Source organism: Megascapheus bottae, chromosome 8 (assembly GCF_031878675.1).
Source record: "Megascapheus bottae isolate mThoBot1 chromosome 8, mThoBot2.hap1, whole genome shotgun sequence".
Classification (NCBI taxonomy): Eukaryota; Metazoa; Chordata; class Mammalia; order Rodentia; family Geomyidae; genus Megascapheus; species Megascapheus bottae.
The window spans coordinates 67,704,724-67,730,905 of NC_143516.1; the positions used below are offsets into that span (position 1 = coordinate 67,704,724).

The 26,182-nt window shown below is 36.1% G+C and overlaps 1 pseudogene; it reads left to right on the forward strand.

The window, feature by feature from the left end:
• The first annotated feature begins 16,395 nt into the window (after nucleotides 1–16,395).
• On the forward strand, nucleotides 16,396–17,263 carry LOC150060087 (vacuolar protein sorting-associated protein VTA1 homolog pseudogene; annotated as a pseudogene).
• Nucleotides 17,264–26,182: the final 8,919 nt, after the last annotated feature.

A 26,182-nucleotide genomic window follows, 5' to 3' on the forward strand; every position in this document is an offset into this window, starting at 1 on the left:
TGTGTGTGTGTGTGTGTGTGTGTGTGTGTGTGTGTTTGTGTGTGTGTTACTGGAGATTGAACTCAAAGTCTTCTATTTGCTAGGCAGGCTTTCTATCATTTGAATTATCAGCTCCTTTTTGCATCTATTATTTTCTAGGCAGTGTTTTACTTTCTTCCTGGGCCAGCCTGACCTGCAATAATCCACTTTCCCTTCATAACTGGGTATTACAAGTATTCCCAGCCATGCCTGCTACTGAAATTCTCTTAGAGCTGATATAACAGGTGCAAGCCACAGAGACCAGAAATTGATTGAGATGGAGTTTTATGAACTTCTTTTTTGGCCTGGGCTGGCATCAGACCGTGGACTCCTGATCTGCCTCTCAAGCAGCCAGGTTTGCAGGCATAACTTTATGAACATGCATGTTTACAATAGCAGTGCCCAGATGTCCAAAACAACAGCTGGATTTGCCCCAATAACAAGGAGCAAAGTATTCAGCATTCATGTGTGAATTTCAAAATTTTAAAAATTACTTCTATAATACAGCAGGAAAGAATTGCACCCAATATCTGCCACAGTAGGTGCTAATCTTTGGGATATCAGTTTGTTGTCTTGGGGCTCCATTTGTGGCTTGTCATACATATCTTTATAGATATGCCCGGACACCTGGACAGATATGAATATCTAAGTTTCTAAGTCCTCTTCCTCTACAAAATCAAAGTAGACACTATCTAGTCCTAAGGTGAACATATATGGTAGCTTCGTTCACTGCTGAGAATCATAGTACTGTTTGGCCCCCAGAAGCCACCAGCAGATGAAATGTTGCTTGAGGTCAATTATCCTTGACTTCCTCCCAAGCTCTATCTTCCCTTTCCATTCCCCATTCTCCTGGGTAGCTGTACTCCACATACACACACTCAGGGACTTGTCAAAAAAAGAACTGCAGACCTACCACCGTAATGAACATCAAAACAAAGCTTTGCAGTGAAATACTAGCCAACCAAAACCAAGTGATCAAAACAAAACAACACTCCAAAATAGATCATATAACAGTTCATACAGAAAACTTAAGCAGATGCAAGAGGACTGATATAATCCCATGTATTCTATCAGACCACAGTGGAGTCAGACCAATTCCGAACAATGCAGTAAAAGTCAAAAAACATTCAATCACTTGGAAGCTGAACAACACACTTCTGAATAACTCCTGGGTAACAGATCAGATCAGAAATGAAATTAAAAACTTCCTTGAATGTAAATGACAATCAAGAGACATCACAAAGGAACTTATGGGACACAGCAAAGGCAGTTCTAAGAGGCAAATTTATTGCACTAGGAGCGCATACTAAAAAGACAGAAGAAGAGCATGTAAATAACCTAAAAAAGAAACTGAAACACCTAGAGGAGCAAGAAAAAGGTAATTCTAAAACAACTACAAGGACAGAAATAACAAAAATAAAATCAGAAATATCAGAGACTGAAATAAGATCTATACACAAAATTAATAAATCAAAAAGTTGGTTCTTTGAAAGAGTCAACAAAATAGACCCCTGGCAAGATTAATCAAAAGAAGGAGAGGGAAGACTCAAATAAACAAAATTAGAGACACCATGGGAACAATCACAACTGTTAACCAAGAAATCCAGTCCATAATGAATAATTATTACCAGGGCCTATATTCAAAGAAACAAGAAAATCTAGTAGAAATGGATGATTTCTTAAATAAATATAGGCTACCCACACAGGACAATGAAGAGGTAAACAAAGTGAACAAACCAATCCCTTACAATGAAATTGTGGAAGCAATCAAGGAAATGCCAACCAAAAAGAGCCCAGGTGCAGACGGTTTCACTGCGGAATTCTACAAGACGTTTAGAGATGAAATAACACTTATAGTCTTGAAACTCTTCCGAGAAATAGAAACAGAAGGAGCAATACCAAACTCATTTTATGAAGCTAATATTACTCTCATCCCCAAACCAGGGAAAGACCCAACAAAAAAAGAAAACTACAGACCTATCTTTCTGCTTAACACAGATGCAAAACTCCTCAACAAAATATTAGCCAACAGAATCCAGAAACAAATTAAAAACATTATACCCTATGATCAAGTAGGCTTCATTCCCCAGATGCAAGGCTGGTTTAACATTCGCAAATCAATGTAATACATCACATCAATAGAGCTAAGGATAAGAATCATATGATAATTTCTCTGGACGCGGAGAAGGCATTTGACAAAATACAACATCCATTCATGTTAAAAGCACTAGAAAAAATAGAAATAAGAGGTACATTCCTCAAAATAGTGAAAGCCATATATGAAAAACCTACAGCCAGTATTATACTAAATGATGAAAGACTGGAAACATTCACCTTAAAATCAGGAACTAGACAGGGATGCCCACTCTCTCCACTTCTCTTCAATATAGTGCTGGAACCCTTAGCCAGAGCAATAAGGAAAGAGAAGGCCATCAAAGGGATCCACATAGGGAAAGAAGAAATTAAACTATTCCTATTCGCAGATGACATGATCCTCTACTTGAGTGACCCAATGAACTCCACTCCCAAACTCCTAGAATTAATAAACCACTTTAGCAAAGTGGCAAGATACAAAATTAACCTTTAGAAGTCAGTAGACTTCTTGTACACCAACAATACACAAACAGAAGGCCAAATCAAGAAAATAATCCCATTCACAATAGCCCCCAAAAGAATAAAATACTTAGGAATTAACTGAATTTGTAAAGGAATTATTTAATGAAAAATATAAAAGCCTAACGAAAGAAATTAAAGAGGACACTAGGAAATCGAAAGACATCCCATGCTCATGGCTAGGGAGAATCAACATAGTGAAATGGCTATATTGCCAAAATTGATATATAAATTCAATGCAATCCCCATCAAAATCCCAAAGACATTCTTTACTGTAATAGAAGATATAATCCAAAAGTTCATATGGAACAAGAAAAGACCTAGAATAGCCAAAACAATTCTAGGCAACGAGAGCAATGCTGATGGTATTACAATACCAGACTTCAAACTCTACTATAGAGCCATAATAACAAAAACTGCTTGGTATTGGCACAAAAACAGACCAGAAGATCAGTGGAACAGAATAGAAGACCCAGAAATAGATCCACATACCTGTAGTCAACTTGTATTTGATAAAGAAGCCAAAGATATACCGTGGAACAAACACAGTCTATTCAATTATTGGTGCTGGCAAAACTGGGCAGTCACATGCAGAAAACTAAAAATTGACGCTAGTCTTTCGCCATGCACAAGCATTAACTCAAAGTGGATCAAAGACCTCAATGTCAGACCAGAAACCGTGAAACTGCTACATGATAGAGTAGGAGAGACACTGGAACTCATAGGCACAGGCAAAAGTTTCCTGAAGAGAATCCCAGGGTCACAACAGATTGGAGAGAGACTTGATAAATGGGACTACCTAAAATAAAAAGTTTCTGCACAGATAAAAGCATAGTCGCAAAAGTAGAGAGACAGCCAACCAATAATACATCAGACAAATGGTAAATATCCAGTATCTACAAGAACTCAAGAAACTAATCCCCCCTAAGCCCAACAAACCATTCACTAAATGGGCAAGAGAGACTTATCAAAAGAGAGGTTAAAATGGCAAAGAAATATATGAGAATATGCCTATCATCCATGGTCATAAAGGTAATGCAAATAAAAACAATCCTAAGATACAACCTTACCCCGATCAAAATGGCCAATATTCTGAACTCAGGCAAGGATAAATGCTGGCAGGGTTGTGGAGAAAGAGGAATCCTGCTGCACTGGGAATGTATACTAGAACAGCCGCTCTGGAAAGCAGTGTGGAGGTTTCTTAATGAACTGAAAATTGACCTTCCCTACAATCCTGCCATACCACTTCTGGGCATCTACCCTGAACATCATAACCAAGAATATGATAAGGACACACCTGGTCAGCTATGTTCATCTCTGCACTATTCACAATAGGCAGGTGATGGAAACACTCCAGATGCCCTACTGCAGATGAATGGATACAAAAAATGTGATATATATATATATATATATATATACACACACACACAATGGAATTCTACATAGCCTACAGACAAGATAAAATAATGGCATTTGCAGGGAAGTGGATGAATCTAGAGTGAATCATGTTGAGTGAGACAAGTCAAGACCAAAGGAACAAAATGCGCATGGTATCCTTAATATGTGGCTATTAGATCCAAACAGTACAAGAGCAAGGACTCAATATTTGCATACCCAATGCTATGGACATGGTATTGGAAATATAAACACAACTACATAGACATAAAAACCTATGACTCTATAGATATATTTTATTTCATAAATTAATATGTATCTATGATATACAAACCCTTTGCCTAATTTTGATTATGTTCTAAAAACTAAGCCCCAGTGATTGTATATAGAGATTCCCTTCTTGAACACTTGTTTGTTAAACATGTCATTTGAAATATGATGTAAAAATCAATGTTAATAAATTCTTTAATAAAAAAACCAAATCATACCCTATGATTAAAGAGGATTCATGCAAGGGATGCAAGGAGAGTTCATTCAATACATATGAATCAACAGATACCACACATCCATAGGAATAAAACCAGGAGATCATGATCTTTTTGATAGATGCAGAAAAGCCTTTGACAAGATCCAACATTCTTTTATATCCAAAGCTATGGAGAAGATCAGAATAATAAACAGCTTTTCTCAACTTCAAAAAGACTGTTTATGACAAACACAGTAAATATCCTCTGTGGAAAAAAACCCTAAAATCATTTCTTTTAAAATGAAAAACCCCACAAGCATGTCCACCTTCTCCATTTCTTTTCAATATACTTCTGAGATTCCTTATTTCAAGAACATTGAAGCTGGAGAATGACAAAGGAGAATCAAATAGGAAGGGAAGGAAGAAGTAAAACTACCTGTCAATATTATTCTATGATGTTAAAGAAGACATTTGGAAAATATTACTAGACAAAGTAAAACCTCAATGACTGAAGGAAAATCTGGATTTCCCAGAGACTAGAGCTATGGGAAAAGGATTATAGTAGACAGTTTTCAAAATTTAGTGAAACATACACTTTAATTTGATAAGTCTCCTTGTCTATGAACTGCATTGCAGTAAACCACATGAAGCTTTGTTGGCTGGATTTGGAGAATAGACCAGATTTCTACCAGTGAGACAGCTTGTCAGATTTTTTGTTCATTCATCTTAAAAGAAGAACAACATTGTAGTAAAATCAATAGCCAATTAATTACTGTGGGTTACTGTGTGTTACCATGGCTTACTGTGAATGAGACATTTTTCCTGATTTCTTTGCCAGACTATTCAGTGTTGGTGGGTAGAAAGATACTCATTTTTTGTATACTGCTGTTTTATCTTGCTGTTTTGCTAAAAATGTTTATGAATTAAAAGAGTTTGGGTGGAGTTTTAAGGATCCTTTATATATAGGGAAATACAATTTACAAATAGCAATAATTTGCCTTCTTATTTCCCAGTTTGAATTCTCTTTGATTTTTTTTCTCTTTCCTTATGCCTCTGGCTAGGAATTTCAGTACTACTTGAATTGGCTCGTGCTCAGAGAGAGTCTTGAAAAAGTGCCAAGTGAGCTGACATGCACAAAAATTGGCAAAAAAAAATAAATGGTACATCAATGCATTAGGAAACCTAAACTTTTGTGTATGTGTGTTCAAGATTAAAAGTAGGCTTAAAAATCAAATATATGGTTTTGAATCCATTCCTGGAATGGTTTAGACTGTTACCCTCTTTTGATTTATATAGTATCAGACATTCGTAATGAAAATAAAATTCTAAAAACAAGAATAACATACAATCAATGACACAAGTCATGGTTCATCTTGGAGTTGGCATGGTCCTTGTGGAAAAAGTCACGAAGCTCATTTGCAACACCCGGGTGGGCAGCTTCTCCTGCTTTGGACAACCAGAAGATTTTCTCAGAAGACCATTCTTAAGAATTGTTTATTGCTTTTACACAGCAACTGATGCAGCTAGGAAAATATGTTCCTTTCAACATCCTCATTCCTTCTGCGGATTGTAGCCTTGCTAATATGAAAAACCTGCATCAGTGATGTCACCACTATCAAATGTATGGTTCTTCACTTGAGAGATGCTCATTTGTTCATTTTTTCCTTTTTGTTGATTTGCTCAGTATCAAGTTTCATCTTTGACTCTGAGGCTCTGCTAAGTGCAGGGTGAAAAACAGAGAAATTTATATGCAGACATCAGACTACAAAGTTAAATGGAAGAGAAAAACAAATTTACAATTAAAAATCTACTAAAAGATGCTGTGAGTAATAATTTTTAGGTATAGGGTACATTGAAAGTGTGTGTTAGGATTAGCAAAATTCTGGAAAATACAAAACTGAAATTTTACAAATACTGAAATGCATTAGATGGATGATAGAGAGACAGATAGATTAACTGATAAGGTCTAGATTCTACATATGAAGGAAATCATAACATATTCTTCCTGAACCTATCATGAAGGTAACAACATTTTTTCATTCTTTTATTTTATCAATCCAGGACTTGAACGCAGGTTCTGAGCACTGTCCTGGGCTTCTCTCAGGACTAGAGAGCTCTACCACTGGAACCACAGCATCACTTCCAGCTATTTTTTTTCTGTGTATGTGGTACCAAGGAATCAAAACCAGGGCTTCATGCAAGCTAGGTAAGCACTCTACCACTAGGCCATGCTCCAGGACCTTTTTTTCATTCTTATGATGAGTGAATAATACTCCACACATCATACTACATCTATTGAAGGGAACCTAGGTTGATTCCATAGTTTGGCAATGAAGAATAGTGAGGTGTCTGAATATCTTTATTGTATGTCAACTTAACGTTCCTTTAGATATATGCCTAATAAAGACACTGTCAAGATCATGATTATTGTGCTTTTAGTTTTTTGAAGAACCTCCATACTGATTTCCATAATGTTTGCAATAATAAACATTCTTATCAGAGAGGATGAGGGAGGGCAAATGTGATCAAAACAATTTATGTACGTGTATGAAAATAAACAAGGAAGCTTATGGAGACTGGCTTGGCAGGGGTGAGGGGAGTTGAGGGAGAGAGAGAGGCGAAGGAGGTGAAAGTTCATCATTTGCATATATGGAGAGTCAAAATGATACCCACTTGTTCAACTAGCTGATGCTAACCAAAAGTATGGGGAACAGAAGAGATCAAAATCATAAGTTGAAAAAGTTGATGTTGTTTTTACATCATGCATATGTGACTTAACCAGTATGTCTTTTTCTCTCAACAACCAGTATGCCTTTTTCTCTCACTATTACTGTCATGTATAATAATACATATTAATTTATAGTTGCCAGGAGCTGGTCTGCCCTATAATTACACAAGTAAATTATATTAATTCCTTGTTCTTTCATAAAATCCCCTATATTTTATGGCACTTACAAAATGAATATTAGTAGATTAATTTATGGATAGAGGCATTTCTATGCATTTATTAAGAACATCACAAAAAGCATTATGTTAACACGGTTGTTCCTCTGCTGGGCACCAGGGGCTCACCCCTATAATTCTAACTACCCATGGCCCATATCTAAGGATCATAGTTCACTGTGAGCCTGTGCAGACAAATTCACAGATTCCTACCTCTAGTTAATCAGCAAAATGCCAGAACTGGAGGTGTTACTCAACTGGAAGAAAATCAAAAGTCAAAAAGCAGACTCAGATTATGAAGCCTTCATGGGGTGATGTAAATGGGAGTGGTTGAAGTGACAGTGGTGGTGATGATGATGGTGACATTGGTAGTGGTGCTTATGGTGGTGATTGTGGCACTGATAATGGTGGCAGTAGCATTGGTAGTGTGGTGGTAGTGAGAGTCATGATGGTGGTGGTGATGGTTATGGTAATGAGGATGATAGTTGGGGTGGTAGTGGATATTTTTTAATCTACTCATCAAGATTTTCTTTTTTCTTTTTTTTTGCCAGTTGTGGGCTTGAGCTCAGGGCCTAAGCACTGTCCTTGAACTTTCTCAAGGCTAGAGCTGCTCTACCACTTGAGCCTCAGCCCACTTCTAGCTTTTTTTCTATGTATGTGGTACCAAGGAATTGAACCTGCGCCTTCATGCATGCTAGGCAAGCACTCTTGCCACTAGGCCAAACTCCTGGCCCTCATCAAGATTTTCTGATTTCCAAAAATCTTGTGTCTTGATAGAAAGAATCTTCTAGTAGCTATTTGACTTTCAAAGAGGAAGTAGATTGAAATGGCATTCAAATCAATAAAAACGAATCGCAGTAAGTTCAAAAAGGGAATGGTTGAGCCTGCTTCTCCTTTCTGTTTTACTTGAAGTTGCTACACGTTTTCTGGGATTGCATTAAAAATATTTTTGCAAAGATCTTATTACTAAAAACAATTGTAATTGAATTTTTATGGTAGAGTTACCAAGGTTGCTTTACAAAAGAGATCATTTAGAACTTGGAAAGAATTTTAGAGATTGCATAATACAAATATTTTTAGAAGTTTGCTCCATATACTACAATCATCCCTTACTACAAATGTCAGTTTCCTACTAAAGAAAAATTATAGTTCATAGTCTTCGGATGTTTAGGGGAGCTTTATTACTTTGTAGTATGGAATTGACTCTATGTCATTTATCTAGGGAAATAATACTGTCCTCACATAGGAGTTAAAGAATTTGGGCTGGAAAGAATGATTAGTAAGCCGTTATCAATCAAAGGCTATTGGTATCTAAAGAGTTAAACCACAGTGAATATTTCAGTAGCTACTCATTCCATATGATCTAATGAAATCTAGATGGATTTCAAGGATAAATCTGACCACGGCAAAGAAACTGAAATATGACAATCTCACATTGTATTTCCTTGTTTTAGACTTTGTCTTTATTAGAATACTTATACAAAGGGGTTTCATTGTGACAGTTTCATATGTGTATGTAAAATGCTTTGATCAAATATACTCCTTTTGTTCTCTTTCTTTAACCATCTTCCCTTTTAGTTTTAATGTGTTTTATTGTGTTCTTTTCATATATATATGTAATCTACTTTGATTATATCACCCCTACTTTCCACCTCAGTACTCCAAGTAGCTGTCATCAAAAACATCCCCTCATTTTATATTACATAATATTATTGGTGGTGGTGGTAGTTAGGTTTATGTTCCATACATGAGTGATTAATATATATATATATTATATATATGTGCTTGGTTTATCTTGCTAAACCTTGCTCATCTTCAGATCCAGCCATTTTTCTACAAATGATTTTACTTCATTCTTCTTTATGGCTGAATAATATTTCATTTAGAATATCTGTCACGTTTTCCTGATTTGTTTATTGGTTGTTTGGCATCTAGGCTGATTTCATAGCTTGGATCTTGCATATGGCTCACCACTGTGAGCTGTTATCTGTATTGTCTGCAGAATTACATTTGCTTGGTATATATGTTCAAGAATGGAATCAGGATTATATTGTAGCTCTGTTTTATTTGTTGAGCATTCTTAATGCTAATATCCACAATGGTTGCATGAATTTGCATTCCAACGTGCGGTATATAATAGTATTTGTTGTTGTTAGTTTTCTTTATCACTACAGGTGAAATCTCTGTATAAAGTTGATTCATATTTCCTTTATGGCTAAGGCTGAAAAATATTTTTCATGTATTCATTTGCCTTTTGTGCTTCTTCATTTGAGAACTATGTGTTCAGTTCCTTTGCCTACTTATTAATTGCCCATACTTCCTTTTAACACAAGATTTCTGCAAGAAGAGGAACCGTATCCCAAAATATCTTTCATTTCTCATAGAGCATTAGTTCTGGGAAGGCAAAACAGTCTCCAAATCTATGAAAGTGATTTTACACTCTGCAGAACATTTGGGCTTTTTAAATTAAAACTTGAAAGATCCAATGACTGCAAATGATTCCTTTTATTTACTATTGAAGGCTGGAATTACTTAAACAAATCTGCTTGATTTTCCTTTAATGGAAGTTTCCCCTCCCTCAAAAAAGAAAGAGGACATAGAAGTTCGAGAAATCAAACCATAAAATTTTCTTGGGCTTTTGGGCTATTGAAGCTGGATTGAGTTATATTTATTAAATCCATCCCCATATTTTGGCTATTAATTTCTCACACCTTGGGTTTACTCTGGGAATTGTCGACATGACAAGGCTTCTAAGTATGTGAGGCTAATTTTTCATAAACCAGCATGCTGTACTACAGGTGTTGTTTTGAAATGTTTCCAGTGCTAATCCTTCAGGGATTGGTACATGGCAAATGTATTAAAAATACCATCGATCATCTGGCCTCATACTTTCAAGCCCTTAGGCAAATGCTTTTGTAAACAATTGGTCTTTGGATGAATCATTTGAGCCAGGAAGCTCATATTTCACTGGTCCAAGATAATAAGCATTCCAGAGATGAGGCTCTTCTGAGGACAAAATCTCGAGTCAAAGTTCACCACATTCTGTCATTCTCCAGCTTGATTCAAATGATGTCATAAATTCAGAGTCAAGAAGAACTATTCACTCTCACCTCCCAAAAATCACCCTGACAGCTTCTAGGATATCCAGTGAAATGGAGGCAACTATGGTGAACTACAAATTTTGAAGACTAGGTGTAAGTGAAGAGTTTAGCCTTAGGCAGATGCCAGGGGTTCCCGCTGGTAATCTTAGTTACTCAGAAGGTTGAGATCTGAGAGTTGAGATTCAAAGCAAGACTATTAGAAAATTCCATGACATGATTCTAGCCAATAGCTAAAAGTGGAGCTGTGGCTCACATGGTACAGTTCCAGCCTTGAGTGGGGAAGTTAGGGGCAGCGTACAGACCCTAGGTTCAAGCTCCAGTGGTGGCATAAAATTTTAACGTTCTAATTAAGGATAGAACTCTGTGCATGTGATAGATGCTTGTTGGATTGTGATATAAACCGTGGAACTTTGTCATAATAGTAACTAATAATGATGGATGTGGGTGACACACAGCATTTGTGAACATTTTAAGGGTCATTGGCTAACAAGTAAGTTCTCTGAGTCACCACTCAAAGCATTATGAAAGGAACTACCTGGAGTGCATTTAAAAACATGATTCTTAAATATCACCCCAGTAGGAATGCCAGATAAAACACCTGAATATTAAATCAAAAATCAATAATTGTAGATCTACCTTTGTACCTGGGATCCTCAATGTGATCGTTAGAGTCTGAAAAATCACAGATATATTCCTGCTTTTCTCAGAAAGGGATGCCTAAGCACAGTTTGTAGTCGAAAGGCATGCCAAAATCTCCAGGTGTTGAAAAAGTTTCAAGTAATTTAGAAATGACTACAAGGAAATATCTCTTCCTAGTTGGGTTATAGTTATCATTTTTATTGAGGAAATAAGATCAAACTAGGTAGCCTGGGTCTTATACTGCAGGCAGGGAGTGCAAAGTAGAAAGGAGGCAAAAGTTTTTGGCTGGCTGCAAATCAGGGTTTGCCAGCTTACCACATAAACTTCTGTTCTGCTGCTAGTTTTCACAGTGGTTCAACATGGAGAAGGCCTGAATTTTATTTATATGTGTGTGTAATTCATTAATAGCATACTTAATTATATATAGCATATGTAGTATATTTAATTATATATGCATATATTACATATATACATATATACATTATGCACATGTGGTATGTATACATTATATACATATATTATGTAATAGTATATGATTATACAATATACACAAATATATATATTATATAATCACACATATTTATGTATACCACATATATAAGTATGTTATGCTCTATAATATGTAATGTATAGTACTAATAATACTATAAATATGAATTCATTGTATTAAATAACACAATAATATATAATACATATAATATTGTTGGGAGCCGAGTGCAGAGTCAGGCTGGCCCATGAATCTGCATCACTGAGTAAGATAACCACACAAAGAAATGAGCTGTCATGTATGAACTCCATGCCTAACTTTGAGCTATATCGTTGGTATTGTGAATCACTTTCTGCTGAGACTTGATTACCATTGGGTAGGAATGTGTTATTGCTGAGACCTACAGTGAGAGTAAACACGTGCTCTGCCCATCTTTGTGCTGATAGGCTCCTGCATCCTATATTAGATGAATGTACTTCCTCAGTAAAAGAGTTCCTGCCTTGACAGGTCTCCCTGATTGTCCTCCTGTGAGGGAGGGCTGGGTGAGGTTTGTCAGTCAGCCCTCTCCTTTTTCGGCTCCTCCTGGTCGGGGCGTGTTCTCTCTATCCCTCCTGTGGGTCAAGAAGGACTGAGAACTAAAAAATCCCGACATAGTATATAATATATAATATCTATGTGTGTGCACACCCACATATATTTGCATGTATGTATATGTATGCATATGAAATTATCTAGTGCAGGAAATCTGGCTTATTTATTTTATCACATACTTATTTATTTTAATGGGGTTTGAAATAAGGCCTTGTACTTGATAGGCACTTGATAATACTGCATAGCTAAGCAATGTTTCCAACTCTTTTCTGCGCTAGGAATATGATTGTGTATATATGCCTATGATATCCTGAGTATGTTTATATATTTTTTATAAATTAGATCTTAATTCCACACATGAGGGAAAATCTGTGTCCTTTGTCTTACCATTCTTAAACATAGAGTTGTGTTTGCATTTTTTTAAAAAAATTTTAAGTCCATAAACATGACTTTCCATTTATCTGGGCCAATTGAATTGTCTTTTCAATCTTCTGTACTTCTGTTTTCTTTTTCGCCAAAGCTAAAAGAAGGGAACAAATACTGACTTTTTCTGCATGTGTAGATATCAGTTCACCATGGCTGTTTCAAAATGGCTCCTTCAGTCCATGAATCTAAACCAATTCAGTACTATAGCAGAAACTGCTACGAATAACTTCAGATCAGAATCCTCAAGAAAATCTCATGATGCTGATGGAGGATAAATGATTATTATAGCCTTGGAATTAGGATCTTGTCATAAGAAAATGATTTTATACCCACAGAAAAGAGAGAAAAATAGGAAAGATACGAGAAGGACAGAAAGGGAGGCATAGAGGATGAAAGAGAATTGGAAGGCAAAGAAGTAGGGAAGGGGAGACAGAGGGAGAAGCTAAAGGCGTCAGACACATATTTTAGAAATACTTACATATTTGAAGTAATAGAATACAATGACCATACTGTTAAAATGGCTTCAATGAGAAGTTCTTGCAGACAGCTTGAAGACTAGAAAAGCAGCATTAGGAAGTCATTTGGAAATCTACAGAATTATAACTCTTCTAAATCCCCATGTAGCAAGGGATCCTGAATTCACCCTAGACAAACAAAAGTCAAGAATCCTCATTTTCTTGAGGTTTATTTACTAGTTTGTTAATACGCACAAATATTCTGTATGCCATGCACAGCATAAATGTTGTAGATAGGCAAAGCAGACCTAACCAAGGGTTTTGAGTCCTGTTAGGAAAAAAACATAACAGGGAAATAGTTTTATCATGACAATTGCTGATACTGAAAGAAATAAGCATAATGTATGAGAAGACAAAGAAATGAACCCAATTAAAAGTATAGAGCATTTTTAGGTCATACAAAGATAAGCAAAAGCATATTCAGCAAATGTGACAGTATTCTCTGCAATCTGCTGTGTTGTAAATACAATTCCATCTCAATTCTGGAAAAAAAATATAAAATTCAATGGATACATGAGGAATGTTTTTAATGACCTGGTGGCGATATAAAAATATAATGTACAAAAAAGCTTTGTACAATGTAAATATCGGAAGGAATTTAAGGCAGGCAGTGAATGTTCCATTTGCAATCCTAGCTACCCAAGAGGCTGATATCCCAGATCTCAGTTGGAAGCCAGCCGGGTTAGTAAATTCTGTGAAACTCTTATCTCCAGTTAACCAGCAAAAAACTAGAAGCAGAGCTGTGGCTCAAATGGTAGTGTGAGCTTTGAGTGGGAAAAGCTAAGGAACAGTACCCAGACCCCAGTACTAGGTAGGAGGAGGAGGAAGTAAAAGAAGGGGAGAAGGAGGGGGAAGGGGGAGGGGAGAGGAAGGTGAGGGGAGGGGGAGAAATGAATGTAGGAAGAGAATACTAATACTGGTGGTCATTCTGTTCCTTCAAAGGCCAAGGCAGTCATTGGGTTTTCTGGAGCTGGGAGCCCATAAATGATGCTTTTCATTAGGGACACCTTGACATCTGTTCTGGTAAAATGTCATGGAAACCCAGAAAGCTCTGAATAGCTTCTTTGGTTAGCTGGTCACTTACTTTAGGAAGAATGCAACAATAAATCAGAAATAAATGATTCATGTATTTCCATCAATGAAAATGATGATTTCCACATGAGGATAGACTTGAGTAATGCTCTTATAAAGATGGAGATGACTGAATCAAGAATGAGACAAATTCATAAGACTTGACATTATAGATGAACTGGATATAAAACACGTCACCATTTGGAATACAGATTTGTGCTGTCTGTGTAGGGGGGGAGGTGGGGGGGAGGGTGTTGCATTTGTGCCACTACAGAGAAATGAAGAAATGGTTTTTTTTATCCATGGCTCTGAAATGAAACAAAAGTGATAAAATATGGCACCAGTGAGGGAGAATTAAGATAAAGCCTGAAGGGAGATACATAGCGGCTGTCTGCATCCTGAGGCCAGGAGGCAAACACAACTTAGAAACAGTTCCTGTTTGCTCTGAGAGAGGAGATGAAAGGAGACTTTAACAGTGTTGTTTCAGGGAATAAGCAATTACAAGTGATTAGAGCAAGATTCTTCTGGGACAATTACTCCACAAATGCTATTGACAATTCTTTAAGGCATTCTTTGTTTAAGAAAGAATTAACAAAGAAAGTCAAGAAAAAAGACAAAAAATAAGGAAATTACATTTACTGTTATGTCAGCTCCCACATTTGAAGGGGATGAGCCTATTTTTTACTATCCCCAGTGTGTTGGGATACTAACAGGACTCCCTTAGGAAAAAATGCACTGGATTTGGCTTTGGAGGAAATCTCTAAAAAGCTAAAATTCCCCCAGCATCGGTATCCCTAACTTCACACTAACTTGGCTTTGTATTTACCTTCTGAAGTACCAGACTATGTGGGATAGTCTAAGACACTTACTTTAGCTTCTTATATATTTCCAAATAAAGAGTGGAGAATTAGGGCATCATGGCATTGGCTATAAAATTACATATAATTTTAGAATAATTAGTAAAAAGCAGTTGGCAAGAAAACGGTGAGCATTTTAAGATGCATTCCTATCTTGCCATTTGTTGTTACTAATTTTGAACTCAAGCAAATCAGATGTGATAAAAGTTGACTCACATTTTCTTAATTATGTAAACAGTTTTGTCATGCAAGAATTGTATTTCTGATAAAATGTAACATAGACAAAGTAGAAGGAGGAAAAGGAATGAAATGGAAGAAGAGAATGTGCCAAGAACAGGGGTAACTAATGCACGCTTACATATTCTAGGAAATACTTTTGTATGCTTGGAACTGTCTGTCTTGTCATTTATTGTAAAACTTTTTGGCATAGTTGAAAAGAAATGTTGTTTGTCTGAGTTATCCATATTTGTGACAATTTTATGGAAAATTAACAAGGTTGATTAAGAAACCAGGTCAGTTCAATTTAAAACATCCTTTAGACACTGGTACACATGTTAGCTAAATTTTCAACTATTGGTATTTCTATGCATGCTTATTCATACTATTCTGATTTCTTGAGAAAAATGAATAAACAAAACATAGTGACTATGGTACTATTTAAGTTAAGTTTCTGGCACATATGCAAATTCATGCAAATTGAAAGCTTTTTAAAAATTCTTAATAGGATAAGGTTTAGAACACATTCCTGCACCAAGAATGGTAACTTTCAAAAACTATGAATAATATTGGAAATGATCTATACAACTTGGGGGGGAGGATGGTTGAGGGGAGGAAACTGGGAGAATTTGAGGGGGAGGGTCGCATTGTCGAAAAAGAAATGTATTTATTACCTCACTTATGTAACTGTAATCCTGTAACTGTACATTACCTTTACGATAAAATTTAAATTAAAAAGTAAAAGATGTTTAAGGTAGGAAAAGTTAATGCAAATATTCAAAAACATATTCTATTTTTAAAACCTCCATCATATCAAGTTCAGGGAATATAAATTTCCACATTAATACATATATTTGTATATGTTAAAATGGATAATGTAATGAGTCATAACACATCTAATGAAATAATGTTTTTAGAATAGGCTGAACGCACACATACACACACAAAAACCCACAAAAACTTTTAACTGGTTTTCTCTGAAAGAAATAACTGGTTAAGAGGCGGATATGGAGTGCTGGTGTCACCTGAGTTGGAAGTGTGGCTGCCAGGACAGGAGATGACCGCACTGGCTCCCCTGCCTCTGCTCCTCCCTCCATTTAAGAGCATTCAGCACCATCTGAGGATGGCCCAGGAGCGCTATAAGCAGGACTGGTGGTCGTCTATTACTCTCGTCTGTACGCTATGCAAACTAGGATGAAGATTGACAGCAAAACTCATGGACCAGTTAGAAGCACTTAAGAAACAGTTGGGTGATAATGAAGCTATAACCCAAGAAACAGTTGGTTGTGCCCATTTGGAGAATTATGCTTTGAACATGTTTTTGTATGCAGACCATGAAGATCAAGCTGGGCGATTTCACAAAAACATGATCAAGTCCTTCTACACGGCAAGCCTCTTAACAGACGTCAGAACCGTATTTGGAGAACTCACTAAGGAAAATGTAAAGCACAGGAAGTATGCACGGTGGAAGGCCACATACATACACAATTGTCTGAAGAATGGGGAGACGCCTCAAGCAGGCCCTGTCGAATGTTGAAGAAAATGAAGATGCTGGAGCAGCCTCTCTGCCCACTCAGCCACCTGAGCCATCAACCTATGACCCAAGCCACATGCCCTCAAGCAGCTTTACTGGAATACGGATTCCTCCAGGTGCACACGCTCCTGCTAATACAACTGCAGAAGTTCCACATGGCACAGGTGTTACAAGCAATACTGTCCAGCCTGCCCCACAGACTATTCCAGCCATTGATCCTGCACTGTCCACTACAATTACCCAGGGGGATATCAATCTCACTCCAGAGTACTTTCCGGGAGCTCAGAAATACTGCAAATATGCTGGCAGCGCATTGCAGTATGAAGATGTGAGCACCACTGTACAGAATCTGCAGAAGGCCCTAAGGTTGCTGATGACAGGCAAAGAATGAAGCCTTTGTTCAGGACAGAGCCATGTGTTTTTGGCGTAAGGAACTAACAGTCGATTACTGTATCCTCAGCCTATCAGGAACACAATTTTAAGGAGGACTTCAGTTCCGTTGACTATGACAGTGACTCTGTGCGTATCAGATTCCTATTGAAGCATTCAGCAGCAGCCTCATCCAATTTCATTGTCCATTTAGTGGATCCAATAATCTTTGTGTACGTAAGGCTGGTGTTAGCAAGATCCTAAAAATGTCCATTAAACCTTGCTTCAGAAAAAGAAGACACACCTTTACAAAATTATGTTGGGAATCACTTTCCTAATTTAGACACATTAAAGGATTTTTTTTTCAAATTTATTTATTTATTTATTTTTTTGCCAGTCCTGGGCCATGAACTCAGGGCCTGAGCACTGTCCTTGGACTTTCTCAAGGCTAGAGCTCTACCACTTGAGCCACAGCACCACTTCTGGCTTTTTTCTGTGTATGTGGTACCAAGGAATTGAACCCGGGTCCTCGTGCATGCTAGGCAAGCACTCTACCACTAGGCTAAACTCCAGGCCCTTTTTTCAAATTTTTATCTGGAAAAATAAACTATAACACTTTTCACAAAATTGTAAGTTAAACTATTAATACAGATTGCCAGAATATTCTAGGTGAAAGGTTATGTTTCTGTCTTCCTTAAGATTCATAAAACAAATATGAACATTAGGTGAATCCAAAAGAGATTGTGTTCAAACTCAGTTTATATCCACGTCAGATATTATTGTTAAAAATGTACAATTTCACAGAAGAAAATATGAAATGACAAAGTAGAGTCTGTCTTAGATTTCTGAATGTTAGTTCCCAGCTGCTTGCCCCTGCCCATGGAAGTGTATGGTGAACTGGAGTTTGCTTCATAGGCAGTTTGACTGCATGTATTAAAAAATAAAAAAAGAAAGAACTGGTTAATTTTTTAAGAGGGGGAGAAAAAGAAAAATATGAACTATTGAAGTTCCTTTATTCCATTTCACAAAAGTTTCTACACCACCAACACCACCACTATAACTTCTCTGACATCCCTATTCCATACAAAAATATTTCTTGGTATTGTGTTGGACAGAAATTCATTTGGAGAGAATAATCTTTGAAATAGACATAAGCATATCAGTTTCCTGCATAGTCTCTCTGCCTTGAAGGTGTCAGGACTATCAGATGTCCTTGCAGATGCTTCAGAAATAAAATTATTTCAGTGGGATGGTATTTTAGAGTTTTTTCTTCGCTAACTATAACCTTCAACAAGACCACACAATAAAGATGGTAAGAGTTTGTTTTTGCTTGCTTGTCTGTCTGTCTGTGTGTCTGTCTTTCTTTATTTCATTTTTGTTTCTATATATGTAGTAACTGAGGAATTGAACCCAGGTCTTTGTGTATGCTAGGCAAGCACTCTACCATAGGCCAAACTCCTGGCCCTTTTGTTTTCTTGTTTTAGCTAAAAATCCCCATTTATAAATGTAAGTGGGTTGGATTCATAGTTTGATGTGAGTTAGCAGCATAATCCTATGAAGATGTGGAATATTTTCTGTAAGAAAACTATTTCTCAGGTAATAAAGTTTATCCAGAGAAACTAGACATTATACAAAATCTCTCCCAGCCCAATTTGAAGGATTTTGATGACCTTCTGGGATTCCATAAGAAGTCTTAGTAAGCAAGCCTATAGCAGTGGGCTAATAATTCCAAGCTGTTAAAAAAGTAATAGGAAACCAATAGACTAATTTTCAGGTCTAGAATCAATGCTGATAAAAAAATCATAAAGCAAAGGATTCTACTTCAATAGCATATAGACTGCACAGCAGACAACTCTCACACTTCTCTGAGGCTGTAAAAATTTTAATTTCCTTTTCTTTGCATTGTCACCTCACTCTTGTTTCCTTTAAGAGTTTAGCTTTGGAGAAGACGTGTATGAGTTTTCAAAAGGAGAAAGGTCACAAAGAAAATGTTTCAAAGAAAGCAGACTAGAATATATATAAATATCATTTCAAATTTAGATAACGTAATTAGTAAATGTAAACTAAAAGGCAACAGGGAAAACTTTATAAATAATAACACTTGTGATTTCTTTTCACTCCTGTATGAGCTTTACATTGAGGGATAAGTGATTGCTTTCCACGCATTTGTATCTATTAGTTAAAAGAATATGATGTATATATTTATGTGTATATACATACTTGCATATGTATACATGTATACATATGTGTATCTATGTGTATAGATACATATGTCTATATTTATATATACACATGTACATATATTCATATATGTAAATATGTATATATATGTCAAGTCTACCTGTATAGTTAATCAGAATTTCCTAAAGTGAACTTCCAATATGAAAAACTCCTCTACCTGGCTTATGAAGAATTTGAATCCACAAAAATGTGAAGCTATCTCTAAGCTAAAAAGAAAGAAGAAATTCTTTTCTAGAAAAGTTTTAAAGATCTTTGATTGTAACTCAGTGTCATTTGTAACTATTCACATCACAGGCACACCAGCAGCACCGAGACAGATAGAGAAAACAGATGGTGATAGTTTTTCAGGAAACTGGAAAGAAAATCCATTTCCTCAATGCTGAATACCATAGTTTGAAAACATATATGCCACAAGATCTGTAAGACATCATCTCTGGTGTGTTTAGTGTTTTATTGGGTATATATTTTCAGAGAAATGATGCAGGATTATTGAGTTAGAATATTAAAAGAGAAATTGTCCACAAATTAAAAAGTAGAGGAATGGTAGAAAACTAAAGGTAAAAGCAAAGAAGGAAAATAAACCACTTTCTCTGTGTAGTAATGTTAACATAAATTGGCTTTTCTGGGGGAAATGAATATTTTCTAGCCATCAGTAAAGTATACTTTGGTGTGAAATACAGTATATATAGAAATGAAGACAATTATTCTACACATATGTAATTCTAATTATGTTTCCTGGTTTTTGAACTGAAGAGCTGTTTATGAACTTTACCCAAAGTATTTTAAAATAAAAGTGTCCAATTAGCATCTTCCATTGACTCTTCCATTTCTCTGTGGATACAGTAGCATTTTTTGGCCTTGAGTTCACATTCTTTCACTCCCACATTCCTGAAATGAATGAACCACATCAGTTCAAAGCTCATCAACTCTAAATCTTTCACCTTTAAAAATAAAGTAGGATGTAACTCTGAGCTCCTCATCATAAATCCAAAACTTCATTATTTCTGGCAGTCACAAATATTAGTTTGAATTGCTATGCCAGGAGCAATAGTCTTCAGTAATATGGATAAGCCAGATGAATGTTGCTTTACACTGAAAAGTCTTTATTCTCCATATATAAAACAGACTAGACAAGCAGGGTACTGGGGGTTCATGTCTATAATATGACTATTCAGGAGGCTGAGATTTAAGGATCCTGGTTCAAAGCCAGCCTGGGCAGATAGAGACTCTTGTCTCCAATTAACCAGCAAGCTAGGAGTAGAGCTTTGGCTCAAGTGGTACAGCATCAACCTTGAGTGAAAAAGCTAAAGGAGAATACACAGGCACTGAGTTCAAGCCTCAGACCAAGCAGAAAAATAAAAAATAATTTGAGAAACTGAAGATTTATATGGTAGTGAATTTTTTACATTTACATAATTTCATATTCACCAAAGAAATGGAAGGTAGATAATACATAAGGGCAACTACTATGCAGAAATATATTGGAAAGAAATGAAATAGTTTGGTTATACATATAAATAAATAAGGTTAAACTTTCAGAAACTCTAACCTTCAGAAATACATGTATGTTTTGAAGGAAAGAACACAGTATTTAAATACAGCAATAGAAGGTATAAAATAAGCATATTAAAAACATACTTGAATCATTTTCAAGTTTCTTCAAATTGTAGGATAGTTGTGTGTTGGTCTCCATTATTCTTTGCTAACTCACATATTACAGTAGACCAATATATCATCACTCATTTAATATAGTTGAAGAAAGTATAAGCATGTCAATAGTATTCTCTAGTTTTTCCATTTGGTATTCTGCCCTCTGATAAAACGGATTTCTAATGATAATTGAGTTTACATTGTGGATTCCTCTCCAGTTAGAGATTATTATTTTGAGAGCTATAGCATTATTTTATTACCAATTATTTTCATTATAATTTTATAGAATAAGTCATATTTCTATTTAAAAACTTTGGCCAGCCAGGTGTTTTTGTTGGTGGTGGTGGTTTTCTTTGAGGGGGTGGTCATGGGGCTTGAATTCGGCCTGGGCACTCTCCCTGAGCTCTTCAGCTCAAGGATACCACCCAACCCTTGAGCCAAGCCCCACTTCCCACTTTTTCTAGGGGTTAATTGGAGATGAGTCTCAGGTCCTTTTGTGCCGGGCTTTGAACCTTGATCCTCACATATCAGCTTCCTGAGTAGCTAGGATTACAGGCATGAGCCACCGCACCCAGTTAAAGCCAGATTTTTAAATAGAAATACAAATGCTTCTAAAATGCCTGTTCTTTTAGTCAAGAGCTGACAAAATAGAAGGACAAAAGAAATGTAATTAGAATAAATTCACATAAAGCAAGGTAATAAAATATGGCATCCATGACCACATGCTGGCTTATTAAACTGACTCAGCTCATCTTTCCTTCAGACCCTTGTGGTATGGTCTGCTAATAACTGTGGGGGATCTTTTCAGTAAATAAGTAAGACAAACCTTAAGGAGGGGAATAAAAATGATCAATAAGTTCTACTGTGAATGATTCAATGAGAATCAGACTTCTGACTGCAATTTGTTAGAAGTATAGTTTCATTGTCTTAAGAGATTTGACATGTTTTTAGAAGATATGGGATTGATTGACTAAATGGAAACTTTACTCAGAATTCACAAGAATGGAAAACAGGCTCATACCTGTAATTCTGCCTACTCAGGATGCTGAGACCTGAGGTTCCCAGTAGAAATTCACTATACAGACACAGTATATAGTTCTATATGCATTTTAATTAGAGTTGAATGCTGTGACTGATGGATTGATGTCTAATATGTTTCAAAAGTCACATCATTTTGTTTTTCTTCTAAGGAGAAGCTAGAGAAAACTATTTAACAGGCTTAGATTGCCAAGAGCAACGGTCTAATGATAAGTTGTTAGTTCTAATGACTTAGAACTAAAAATAGTCAGAGACAGTGCTCAGGCAAATAGAGAGTTTTAGAGGAATCTGTTTTCTTTAACACATCATAAATTTAGTGGGGCCAATTCATTATAATATCTAATATCTAATATCTAATATACAGATGTTAGATTCAATGGTTAGAATTAATGAGTAGATGCTTTACTGTGGCTTGAAGGAAAACAGGGGCAACGATGGTTTTGGTTCAATCAAAGTAGATTTACAGACCATACAGAGGTGGGGACATGGATACAATTTCAGCTGAACTATGAGATCCCAAAAAGGAAAGGAATTCATCAATACCAGCAAATGAGCCAGTTCTGATGCTCCAGTCTGTGATCTAGCTACTCAGGAGGCGAAGATCTGAGGAGCTAAGTCCAAAGTCAGCCTGGGCAGAAAAGGTCATTGACAACTAACCATCGAAGAGCTAAGAGTGAAGTTGTAGTTCCAGTGACAGAGCACTAACCCTAAATGAAAAAGCTGAGACAACACCGAGGCTCTAAGTTCAAACCCCAGTATCAGTATGCACACACAAGCGCGCGCACACACACACACACACACACACACACACACACACACACCTGTACAGATCTGATTTTTTGTAATATTTTTGAGGTAGTAGGTAGTTTGAGTCAGGCTCATCTCAGCCTCAAGCCTTCCTTCTTCTTAGACTACCACATTTCTGGGAATACAGGAGTGAGCAACCATGTTTAAGCTAGTCAGCTATTAAATATTATGGTGAGTCAAATACCTTACATTTGTCTCCTTACTGTAGACATGCTAATATGTGATATGCTTGGTCAACATATGAAATACTTAAGATTGTGTATGAAATGTATAAGATGATGTGAAGCAATCAATTTACAGTGAAGATGAGAGACATTAACACGTATTTTTTAGATGTTGATAATAGCATCTGTAAATTTTAGGTAATGAAAGTCATCATATATTCTGATTATATATGTACAAACACTACAAATGTAGTTTATATGCATTTTAACTGCAGCTGAATGCTGTAACTGATGGGTTGATGTCCAAGAAGTAGCTGTACAAAGAAGTTACCATTCAATGAAGCAGTTTATTACAGTGATTGAACAATGTCACTTTTCAAAATTCTCACCCACCCCTCCTGACCTACCTCTTCCTCCACTTTTATTAATTTTTAAGTTATATATTGATTTTTTGCTATTTAACAGAGCAATTTATGCACACAATACATCCTGATCTGTGTCATTCCTTTAAACCACCTCAAGGTCTTCCTACATACTCCATTTCCTTGTATTTCTCAGTCCTGAGGCAGCATTATAGTTAATGGTGAAAATATAAAGCCATTTCCCCTAAAATCAGGACTGGGAAGAGGATATCTATCCTCTGCACTCCTCTCCTAATAGATTTTTAAGTAATGTGTGTGTGTGTGTGTGTGTGTGTGTGTGTGTGTGCATGCACACACATGCGCACTTGAACTCAGGGCTTGGGTGCTGCCTGTGAGCTTTTTTGCTCAAAGCTAGTACTTTACCTCTTAATCTACAGCTGCACTTCTGGCTTTTGTGTGTGTGCTTAATTGGAGATAGGAGTCCAACAGACTTTCCTGCCCAGACTGGCTTTGAACCACTATTCTCAGATCCCAAGCCTCCTGCATAGCTAGGATTATAGGTCTGAACCATTAGTCACTGGCTTACATAACTGACTTTTGTTTTTCTTTTTTTCTCCTAAGGAAAATCTAGAGAAAAATTAAAACATATGGGAACTTAATCAGTTTATTCTTACAAGCAAGGAAACTCAACTGAAACTGACACTGTAAGTGGAGAATCTTAAATTTTGCTACAATTGTTCCTGAAGTTAAAAAATCCCATTTTAAATTCAATTTAAATATTTTATAATTTTGAAACAATCTATCATATTTACTCTATAATAATGTGATTCTCTTGGACAGCAATAAATTTAAAATTTGAAAAAACAAACAAACAGGACTTTCTACTGCGGTGTAGATTATAAAGTATTCGGTCACATCAAAACCATGTTGGTGAAATAATATTAATATTTTACCAATTGTAATTATGCTATAGCTATATCTCTGTCAGATACCTGACTGAGACAAATTGAAGCAACATGAAGACTCAGTTTAGGTGTTTTGCTAATGATGAATTTAGGCCATTACCAGTTTTGCCAGCCTAGTTGTTATTGGAATATTTCTCTGTTTTGGGAACCTTTTGGATTTTGGCATTGTTAATAAAAATCTCTGGATCTGGTATGTGGAGTACTAGAAATAAAATACCTGTCATCAAAAAGTACATAAAAAATTTAATTTACAAAAAGAATTCTTAACTGCTGTGTTGGTTATTCATGAATTGTGTGATTCCTCTAGTTGCCCAGACATTATATTGGCTTTAGGACCTAGTCTTTTAACCATAATACAGTTATCAATATTATTGTTGAACATATTGATGTATATATAACTAATATATTATTAACTACAAGTTTCATGTATGCTGCTTTTCCTAGAAGGGACATACCAGAATTCCCGTGCTAGATGTATGTGGCAAAAAGATTCAACCAGACTTTTTACTTGGTATACTGTAAATACATCCTTCTTATTTTTAAAATTTAAAATGAATAACTTTGGGCACAAAAAGTCATTTCTTTACATTTTGAGATAGAGTAAAGTTATAGGTCAGTTGTAAGTCCCTTGTCTGGTGTACACTGAGACACTGGGTTCAATCCCCAGAAATACAATAAGCATATAACTATGTCCTGGGATATATACATTTGCTTACATAATAAAGAAAAACATGGTGGGTATCGAATAACCTTCAGTGAAGAAAATGTCAAATGACTATTGGTTTGACAATAACAAAAACAATAATCAAGGCCTATAATTGAAAAGCTCTTTTCCAGAGTTTAAAATGCTATCTGTCTTACAAGCTTATAAGATAGGTGTATTTCTCCTTCAATGTACTAAATAAAAATTTAGACATATTACACCATGTATGCAGAATTTTAGTTAATAGTGTTAACCAAAGAATGGAATCCACGTCATTGTATTGGAAATAATACATTTAGGAAGAAACCCTTCTGGGAAATGGATCATTTTTCTAGTACAATTATGGAATTTTCAGTGTGACAGTTAACTTCATTCATTCAATCATTCACTCAATCAGTCAGTCATGCAATACTGAAGATTAATCAGACTAGACAGGCAGTCTACCATTTGATCCAGTTGCTGGATCCAGTTGCAGTCTACCAGCAACCTCCAGTTGCTGTCACAGCCAATTTGAACGTATTCTGATTTATTGGGGATGACGCAGCAGCCTCTAATTCCCACCGCCTCCTCGTCCCCCTTTACAGAGTGATTGTCAGAAAATACCAGTAGCTGGTAGAATAAAGCTCTATGGGCTCTAACATCTCAAGTTTCAATTTCTTAGAAATTGAGCCTTATGGGCAGACTTAATTTCAACCTTACAAAAGGAACCATTTTTCCGTAGGAAACTTCCTGCATGATGTGAACTCTGTTTACTTTCTTAACTCAGAAATAATGGCAAATTAATATTTCCCCTTGATAAATTATGATTTGCAATCTATCAGAATACTTCTCAAGAGAATTAGATATCATGTACTTTGAGTGTTTTGTAAATATGTCACAGAATTAACAAAAATCATATCAGTGGTGAATGCCTAAATATTTTTTGCTCCTCTTTACTTCATTATATTTTATATTTTTTGTAACAATTATGTGATAATGTCAGGCTAGAAATCCTATAACAAGCTGTGTTTA